This window comes from Cibotium barometz, chromosome 29 (assembly GCF_041138505.1).
Source record: "Cibotium barometz isolate CiBa-2024 chromosome 29, ASM4113850v1, whole genome shotgun sequence".
Classification (NCBI taxonomy): domain Eukaryota; kingdom Viridiplantae; phylum Streptophyta; class Polypodiopsida; order Cyatheales; family Cibotiaceae; genus Cibotium; species Cibotium barometz.
Genome location: NC_141074.1, coordinates 16,696,623 through 16,706,958, shown reverse-complemented (window position 1 = coordinate 16,706,958; position 10,336 = coordinate 16,696,623).

Here is a 10,336-nt window from a genome sequence, read left to right as displayed (position 1 = left end):
ACCCTTTTGACTAAAGTAATTGCTGTCGACAAGGTGACTTTGTTGCCGGGTGGTGTTGAAGCAACCAGTTTGGACCAGCATTGCACAGAATGATGATTGCGGTGCATGACTACTGATCATTGGGTAGGACCATAGCGTGGTTGTGAAGAAGGGATCGTGGTACTGTATGAACAGGCCAGAGAAGTGACTTGGCCGGCATCACTCTCTCACAAGTACAAGGGAAGAGCTCTCAATAACACAAAGGGGATTGTGGCCTTTCATTATGAGAAAATACCTTATATACAATTGGTCCTTATTCACACTTAGATGCCCAAAACTTACTAACTAGTCCTTGGGTGGCTAATGTCTCATAATGTACAACCTTTATAGTGCCTTTACATGACACTTATCAATGTTGTTAATTGAGGATCATGGTGTTAATCCAAATGGGATTAACATTCCCTATCTCCTGAAGTAGGTTCTGTCCTCAAAACCTATTACCGAGGTCAGAAGACCTGGTCACCGAATTCGTGAGCGATAGAAATTGCGGCGTGTCTGAAGTTTTCTGAGTGTGCGCCGAAATGCCGAATGGGACTTCCAGAACCCGGTGTCGATCATGTCTTCAAATGTTATGTGCATATAACCTGGAAAACATCTTAGACGATGGTAATATAGCATTATACCTCTGTTTGTTGGCCCTTGGTTCATGTCGAACTGTAGATGCTGAGCCTCATAGCCGTCATAAGGTTCTCTAGGTTGGTCTATCAGAACCACTAATAACTTCATGAATCTGACACTGTCTACAATTGCAGGATCTGGTATTTTTCGCCAAGCTCTGATCCAATTGAGCAATTGTTGTCTTTGTGCATGAATACTGGCAAATGTTGCTGGGTTAAATATTGGAATATGTTGGTCTTGTAGTGCTATGGACACCTGATTGTACCCTAAAAACCCATCCAAGAAGCTGTACGCTTCCCTTCCAAGTAGCCACTCTTTCCAAGACATGTTCGGTATACGGTAATGGGTAATGTTCCTCTCAAGTGGCTGCTTTTACTTTCTTAAGATCGACACATACTCTCAATTTTTCATTCTTTTTAGGCACTATCACAATGGGTGATAACCAATCCGTATGTTCGATCTCATAGATAAAGTCAGCACAATGAGCTTATCAATTTCCTCCTTTATAATTGCTACATACTTTGGATTCATCTGGTATGGTTTCTGCCTCTCGCGATGCTTCTTTCCTTTCCAAAAACAACCCACTCGACCCTTTTCATGACCACAACCCACTCGGTTCCAACGATGCAAACAAAAATCATACGCGGAATTCTGGAAAAACAACAACAGTAGTATTCATGAAAAAACAAGTCATCAATCATGAACTCATACCTCTTTCTTCTCTATCTACCAACTTGCACGCTCTTCAAGGCATGCTTTGATACAACTCTCAAATCCCCATGGATCTCCTCGTAGAGCAATCTTGAAACGAGACTCAAAACCTGCAAAACAAAGCCAAACAATGTTTAGGGGGTGTAGGCCTGACTCACCACCCAACCATGACAGCCGTGGGCAAAACCCACAAGACTTGGTTATCCCCACCGAGCCACGAGTTGAGCTAACTAGCAAGACGTACCGACCAATCTCTACCCCCCATGGTGTCCCATACCACCACGCCTGCACTAGACCTAGGATCTTGACCACAAAACTCTCGCAAAGACTCGCAAGACTCTATGACCAACTGATTGACCTTGGCCACCCTTTTATAGGCTCTTGGCTAGTCATCGGACATCCACACTTGGGTGTCTGTCCATCAGAGCGTCCCCACTTGGGCGCCTGCCTGTTAGTCTAGCTCACTAATCAGCGTGCCTAGCTTCAAGCTACCCCAAGCCTCGAAGCTAGTCTTGTGTACGTGTTGCACATGGTAGATACATTTTGTTCACATGACAATAGCAACCCTTAGTACTCAAGACAAGTCTAAGTGGTAGTTTAAATATATCAGCCAAGCATACATTAAGAAAAAGAAGAGTCAATCAAAGGTTTTGGCTCCAAAAGATTAGCTCTAGGAATTAGCAGTTTAATTGTCAGTATAGACTCTATAACAAAGGGCACTTTCAATATCCTATGTTTAATTACTCGTTAAATTCTCTCTCTCTCTCTCTCTCTCTCTCTCTCTCTCTCATGTGCATGTGGAAGTGCGCATACGCATGCACACACACACACACACACACACACACACACACACACACACACACACACACACCATTCAATGCCTAGAAGCTGCCACTCGAGTGTGGGATCGCCCATTGAACAAATGAATAAATATGTCTTTTGTTATCGTTAGTACATATTAATGTTGTTGGGGATCTTTTTACCCTTGCTAGAATAAAATGCCATAAATATTACCTCTTTAAAAAAAATGTTGTTGGGGATGGTGCCTATGGTTTTTCTTTAAAAAAATGCTGTATGCGATTCCATTTTATTGAAACGTATGATCCTTCAATAGGTTAGTTTGCACCATTTAAAATTTTTATATTTTGTGGCTTATAACCTTTGAACAAAGGGCTTATATTTCTCACTAAAGTAGTGGTGACATAGCACACATCATGAATTAAAGTAGTTGTGGGTGAGGCTTAGAGATGCTATGATGGGGGAACTCATGTGAAGGATGTACATGCACACAAAAAAAATGAAGCCTACATGGCCTACTTTCTACAACATATTACATGCTATTGTTGACATAGTCTTTGTCTCTATGGTAACCAGGTCCACGTCACCTAGTCACGCACCCATATATATATATATATATATATATATATATATATATGTATGTATGTATGTATGTATGTATGTATGTATGTACGTTTGTTTGTTTTTGTCACACGCTTTCGGGCCAACGCCCGAAAAGTGGAGCAAGTGCTTGCGAAAACACACTCACACACCCATATATGTACATGGAAACCACGGGGATTAAACCCACAAAGGGGAACACCCTAACAAACTATAGCAACTTTCCTAGCACTTTTGAGGAATTGCTATTTGGCCCTTACTGCATCTCTGGCAAGCTATGCTTCATGGAGAACTAGGTGATGGCTTGCCCACTATATCTGGAAGTTGACATGGATAACAATTGAGGTGATGGATAATAACTGGTCGATTTCTTTGACACTTGACTATCTTCTATCCAAGTGTCTTATGCATGATGGTGGCAAGTAATAGGAGTGGACCTTACTCCCAAATATTATTAGGCTAGGCTTGCTTCAATCTTGTTCTATTTTCAACTTTTATGGTATCCATACATCACTTTCAAGAGGTTTCACATCAGATGAAAAGGTGCACTTTCAAGAGGTTTCACATCAGATGAAAAGGTGGGAAGTGCCAATTGAAAGGGTCAATTTAGCATTGAGCGTATCAACCAGGAACATAGAATTACATTTGCTTTTGCTTTCAATCAGTTGTGTACCCATTGAATTACACATGTTTTCAATCAAGTTCATCATGATGTAACAAAATTTATACTACTAGATCTTTGAATCTATATTTGCATGTTATTCATCAATATCTAGATAGTGCTTAGATCTTCACAAAGATAGATCTCAAATCAAGGTATTACCAGATCAGGATTAATGAGCAAGATATCTCGAAGACAGCCATCAATACTCGGTATGGGCATTATGAATTCACTGTCATGCCATTTGGATTGACAAATGCCCCAGTTATATTCAATCGCTTAATGTAGGACATTCTCAGAGAATACTTAGATGATTTTGTTCTAGTTTTCTTTGATGACATTTTGATTTACTCAAAGAATGCAGCTAACCATGAGACTCATGTCAGAAAAGTTCTTGAGATTCTAAGGAAGCACCAACTCTTTGCCAAAAAGAGCAAATGCACTTTCTCTGCCGACCACGTTGAATACTTGGGCTTTCTGGTATCCAAAGATGGAATTTCTCCAGATTCCACAAAGGTCCAAGCAGTCATAGATTGGCCTTAACCAAAGGCAGTGAAAGAAGTCAGAGGATTCTTGGGTTTGACTGGTTGGTATAGAATTTTTATACCAAAGTATGCTCTCATAGCTCCCCCCTGACTAACCTTCTCAAAAAGAATACCCCATTTCAGTGGTCTGCCAACTGCCAGAGTGCTTTTGATAAGCTCAAGACTGCCTTGGTAACTAATCCCATTCTAAAGCTGCCAGATTTCTCTCTACACTTTGAGGTAGTAACTGATGCAAGTGGTTTTGCCCTGGGAGGTGCACTCATGCAGGAAGGTCATGCAGTGGCCTATGAATCCCGAAAGCTCAAAATGCATGAGAGGAATTATGCTGTCCATGACCTAGAATTACTTTTAGTAGTCTATGCCTTAAAGTTTTGGAGACATTACCTACTAGGAAAAAGATTCAATTTGATGACAGATCATCAGAGCTTAAAGTGGATCTTTACTCAGAAGGACCTCAACATGCGCCAAAGAAGGTGGATGCAGACCCTGCAAGAATTTGATTTTGAAATCAAGTACCGCCCATGCAAAGAAAATGTGGTAGCAGATGTCCTCAACAGAAAAGCCTCCTTGCTTGCAATTACTGTAGTATCAAATCCCTTGATTATTGAAGCAAGAGAGAAGATCATGCTGGATAGATTCTTTGGCCCTATTGCTACCCTACTTATGCAGGAAAGCAAAACTCCTCAGTAGTTGAACAGTGTAGGGTACAACCTGAATGATGGCATTATGTATTATAATCACAGCACAGGCTATGCATTCCCAATGATGAGGGAACCAAGGATCAAATTCTGAAGGAAGCCCATGGAGAGCCCATGACAGCCTTATAGCAAGACATCCAGGTTTCATCAAAACCTACATGTCTGTAAAGAAAAGCTTCTTTTGGCCTGGTCTGAAAAAGGATGTACTGAATCATGTACGTCAATGTCTGACATGCCAGAAAGTCAAAGCTGAAAGAGTAAAAATGCCTGGGAAGTTACAGCCATTGGACATCCCCCAGATAAAGTGGGAATGTATTAGTATGGACTTTATTACTGGATTACCTTCAGTGCAATCAGGTTACAACTCCATTTTCGTGGTAGTTGACAGACTAACCAAAGTTGCCCATCTGATCCCAGTAAAAGAAACACTGTAGTGGATGTGGCCAGAGTGTTCCTCAAAGAAATCTTCAGATTGCATGGCCTACCCAAGAGAATAGTAAGTGATCGAGATCCCAAGTTTACTTCAAGGTTCTGGACCGCATTTTTCGAAGCAGTGGGAACTTTCTTGGATCTCAGCACAGCTTATCACCCTGAGACCGATGGTCAATTGTCAACTCTTCATCTTATGTGAGTATTTACTCATTTTTGGGAGATTTTTCTTTTATTCTTCTATTTATCTCCTCCCTACATTTGGATGAATCTTATTGGTCCATAGGAACCTTAATTTAAAATTTCGAAAAAACTTCACCCCCAGGATAATGCCTCTTGAATAGATTATACTTAATTTCTAATGCACCTTCTGGAAATCTTTTTGAACTTCTGTTTCAAGGGAATTTATTTTAATAAGATGAGAATTTTTTCCATCCAAAAATATTTAAAATCTGAATATTCTCTCTCTAGAATATTTTCTCTCTCTAGGCCAAAACTGGTAGAAACAAGATCTTTTATATTTCTGAAGAGGGATTTGATTACAGGGGAAGATGCTAGACATCTTGAGGGGCTGGGGAGGAATGTTACATTCTCTCCCACTTGAAAAACACGAGATGCCCTCATCTCGCAAACTGGAGGTAATCTCGCCAATAGATCGGCTTCATTCTCCCAGGTGGCATCTTCAAAAGGATAGAACTTCCATTTTACCAATAATTCTCTGAGAATTATGTTCCTGAGAATCTTTTCTCGAACATCAAGAATTTCTTCAGGTTGGAGTTTCATCTGCCCTTGGGTTGAAGAGGTTAGGATTTCATCATCAAGCACATGATTTGGGCTTGGCACATATTTCTTTAGAAGGCTTACATGAAATACATTATGAACTTTGAGATGAGGAGGCAGAAGAAGCTCATAGGCTAAGTCACCTACTTTCTTTATAATCAGATATGGCCCACATATCTTGGGAATAACTTCTTGTACTTTCCAAGAGATAGAGAACTTCTTTTGGGCTGTACTCTAATGAAGACCATATCTACTTCTTCAAACTTTCTGTCTGTTCTCTTCTTATTTGCATACTACTTCTGTCGATCTTGGGCAACTTTAATATCTTTACGAATTGACTGCATTTGCTGCTCCATGTCGTCAAGCATCTGTTTGGACATCTCGACCCTAATCAATGGGTCGAACCAAGTTAATGGAGTTAAGCAATCTTGTCCATACAGAGCTTTAAAAGGGCTCATCCCGATACTTCGGTGATAAGAAGCATTGTAGGCGAACTCGACTAGGTGCAGATAGCTTAGCCATTTCTTGGGTTCCCTACCCCACAGCATGACCGAAGTATATCTTCGATTACTTGATAGTTAAAAAAGAGAGATATTTAGAAGTAATGATGCATTTTTGACACCTCTGCATGGGGGAATTCCCCTCATGAAGGAGGCGCCTAATTCACATGCTTGAATGAGTTTTAAACTCCCAAATAATGAGATATTTTTATCTCTTCTCTCTCCTGTTTCAACTAGATCCAAAAAGTGAGCAAAACGGACCCAAAAATGGTCAAAAATTGACCAAACTGATCTGGAAAATTCTAGAATCAGTTGGCTTGGTTAGAAGCTCAATTTTTCTTATAAATCGAAGCCTTCCCCTTTGTTGAAACTCAATAGTGTTTTGCATTGTTACCCTGCCTCTCCCAAGTGCCAAAAATAGTGAATTTTACTCATAAAATTCATTAGTTTTTGACCTTCCCTCTTCAAAAGATTGGTGGCCACTCTTGTTTCAAACAAGAGTAGAACCCTCAAACCATCAAGCCAAAGGAAAGCTCTCAAATTCATTAGTAAGTTGAAGATTATTCTCTTTTCCATTCATTTTATGGTTTTTTATGATTTTGGTCTTCTCTAAATTGTAAATGATGTTATTCCTCATAAAAAAGGCATTCCCCTCTCTTCTTTAGCAAATCCAACCATTCTTTATCCTAGATGAATGATTAATGAAAAAAAAATCAAGTTTTCGTAATATTTCTCTTAATTAAGTAGAAAATATTTACTTTAGAATGATTTAAACACTCTTGGTGAACTAAGTAATTAAGTAGAAAATGTTTACTTTAGAATGATTTAAACACTCTTGGTGAACTTCTATTTAATTTTAAAGAGTAAAAAATTAAAAAATGGTCAGCCATACAAAGAAGGTTATGGCAAAATTTTTCAAAAATTTAGAAATAAGTATTATCTTTTATTATTCTAAAAGAGTAATCCTTATGGTTTCTATATTCTAAAGTGTCATTTTCATGCATAGAAGATGCAAATTGAGATACGGATTTAAGATTATTCATGGTTTTCAAACAAAATCAAAACTGAAAGCTTACATAGAAACCCTATTTTCTTAAAGGACTGTCTTACGCCAGAATGCTGGAGGGAGCATTTGGCATATATATTTATCTAAGGGAAGTTCGGTTGCAACAGTTGGCGGGGAGTGTTCGAGGGATAGCTCACGCGGCAAAGCCTGCCGAGGTCTTACCAACCTCGGTATGGTTAAAATGGTGCGCTTCCGGTACGATGGGCGAGGACCGACGAAGCGGTCCCTGAGTGAAGTGCCAAGACACCTAAGGAGGATCTTGAAGGGTTCTAACCAGGCGATGCACGGGCTCGCGGTGTCGAGGACACCCATGCGTATGTCGAGGAAGATATTGTATGACAGACCAATGTTATTGTAATCTATCACTGGATCTCGTTGTTGACTCGCTGGTCTCAACGGAGAGTCCAGAGTGATACTGTTTTGTGAGAAACAAAGACTCAATGGAAATTTTGAAGTATGACATGTGTAACCAGTAAATTGTTTGTCAATGGATTTTTTTTAAATTAAAGTTTTAAAGAGGAGTGTGTGCGTATCTGTTTTCTAAAGCTAAAGTTAAGAAAGGCATTTCAATTATGGGTGGGTGAGTACTTGTTTGGATCTACCGATTCCAGTGGTAGGGTGGTGGCTAACCCATGGGCCGGATGGGGTTAGGCTGGAATCAGTGGAGTTTTAATAATCAAACTGAAAAATCTTAGGATTACGCTAGGATTCGAGTAGCTAGTTAATTCCCTAATAAATTTCTCAATTTAGTGGATCAACGGCTGTGCCTGATCTTGATCAGGAAAAAAGTGTTGAAATTACTCAAAATGATCAAATTATATCAGTGATAGTTTCCTTCTATCTGGTTTATTCAGGTGAAGGATAGTTTAGAATTGATCTCGTTAAGAAAAAATTCGTTAAGAAAATTCAAAAAGGTGAAATTGTCCCCGCTTTTCGGGCATGGGAAATTTTCCCGGTTACGGTTTTTGAAGTGACCACCAACCTAGTGACATTCGTGGGCGAGGCCCTGAGTGAGAAACCCTGCCCCGTGCAGAGGGGGCCGCTTTCGCTGTCAGCTAGGAGTCTAGTGCGCAGAGGGGGCAGAGGGATCTCACACTTTCAGAGATTTAAAGCCTTGATCGAGAAGGAAAAAGGCATGCAAATAAAATGCCTAAGATCATATGGTGGGGGAGAATCTTTCTCTAATAAGTTTAGCAATTTCCTTAGAAAGCAAGGAATCAAGAGAGGCAATTTACGCGCAGGTACACTCCACAACAGAATGGTGTTGTAGAAAGGAAAAACAGGCACATTGCAGAAGTGGCACGTGCCTTGATGGCTGAAAAGAATATGCCACATTAATTTTGGATAGAAGTAGTAGCAACTGCTGTGTACATTATGAATAGGACACCCACTGTAGTTGTTCATGGTATGACTCCTGAACAGAAGTTTACAGGCATAAGACCGGATGTGTCTCACTTGAAAGTGTTTGGGTGTATTGCATATGTACATGTTCCTAATGATGAAGTGAGAAAAATGTTGGATTCAAAGGCAGAGAAAAATATCTTCATTAGTTATGCTATGGAAAAAAAACATTATAGATGCTGTAGCCCTACCACTCGTGAGATGCGAGTAAGCAGAGATGTTATCTTCGATGAGATGAGTAGCTGGTATGCACCAGTAGTGAAGGCAACAGAAGATGCAGATGTAAGAAGTGCTGATGTAGCACCACATGTAGAGCAGCATCACAGGTGCTGAATGGACCTGGGGAGTCCTCGAGCAGTGGATCCAATGTTAGCCCATGGTCAGCCCAGGGTCAGCAGGAAGGTTGAGGAATGATATAGGTACACATGTATCACAAAAAGGGAAGGAAAAGGTAGATCAACCTTTTGTGTCTGATCTTTCAAGACGTCACTCATATGTGGATGGTGACTGTAGTGGCTCTGAGCAAAGCCTTGATGAGGAGCTTGGCATTCCGTCTGTGGTTACTCCTGGTGTAAGGAGAACCAGGGCTATTTTGAGGACACCTCACAAAGTGATCCAGGTCTATGAGGGTTAGATACCCTATCGACAAGTTGAGATATGATAGATATACAACCCATCATTATGCTTACATGGTAAAACCAATATAGGAGGTTGAGCCCACTTACTTTGAGCAGGCAATTATGGGAAAATGCCATGGATGAGGAGATGGCAGAATTGGATGCAAATGCAACATGGGAGTTAGTGCCTTTGCCTAAGGAAAATAAGGCAATCGGATGTAAGTGGGCGTATAAAGTCAAGCACAATGCTGATGGTTCAGTAAGTACAAGGCAAGATTGGTTGCCAAGGACTATGTGCAGACTTATGGGATAGACTATGAGAAGACATTCGGCCCGATTGCAAGAATGGCAACTATGAGAGATGTCGTTGGCTATGGCTACAACGAAGGGTTGGTATTTACATCAAATGGATGCAAAGAATGCTTTCTTGCATGTGGTGATTTGCAAGAAGAAGTGTACATGATGCAGCCACCAGGTTATGAGAGTGATGCATATCTAGATTTTGTGTGCAGGTTACGTGCAAAGCCTTGTATGGCTTGAAGTAGGCACCCAAAGCATGGTCAAACAAGATCGGGGAGTGTCTTGTTACCATTGGATTTCAAATATCCAATGCAGGTTTGTATGGCTTGAAGTAGGCACCCAAAGCATGGTCAAACAAGATCGGAGAGTGTCTTGTTACCATTGGATTTCAAATATCCAATGCAGGTTTGTGAAAAAGACAGATAGAGGGATCATGCTATTAGTCATCTATGTGGATGACTTGATTATCATCACTGGTGATAGTGATGCAGACATACATGATGTCAGGATGCTTTTAAAGCAGAAGTTTGAGATGAAGGATTTGGGTGAGTTGCGATATTTCTTGGGCATAGA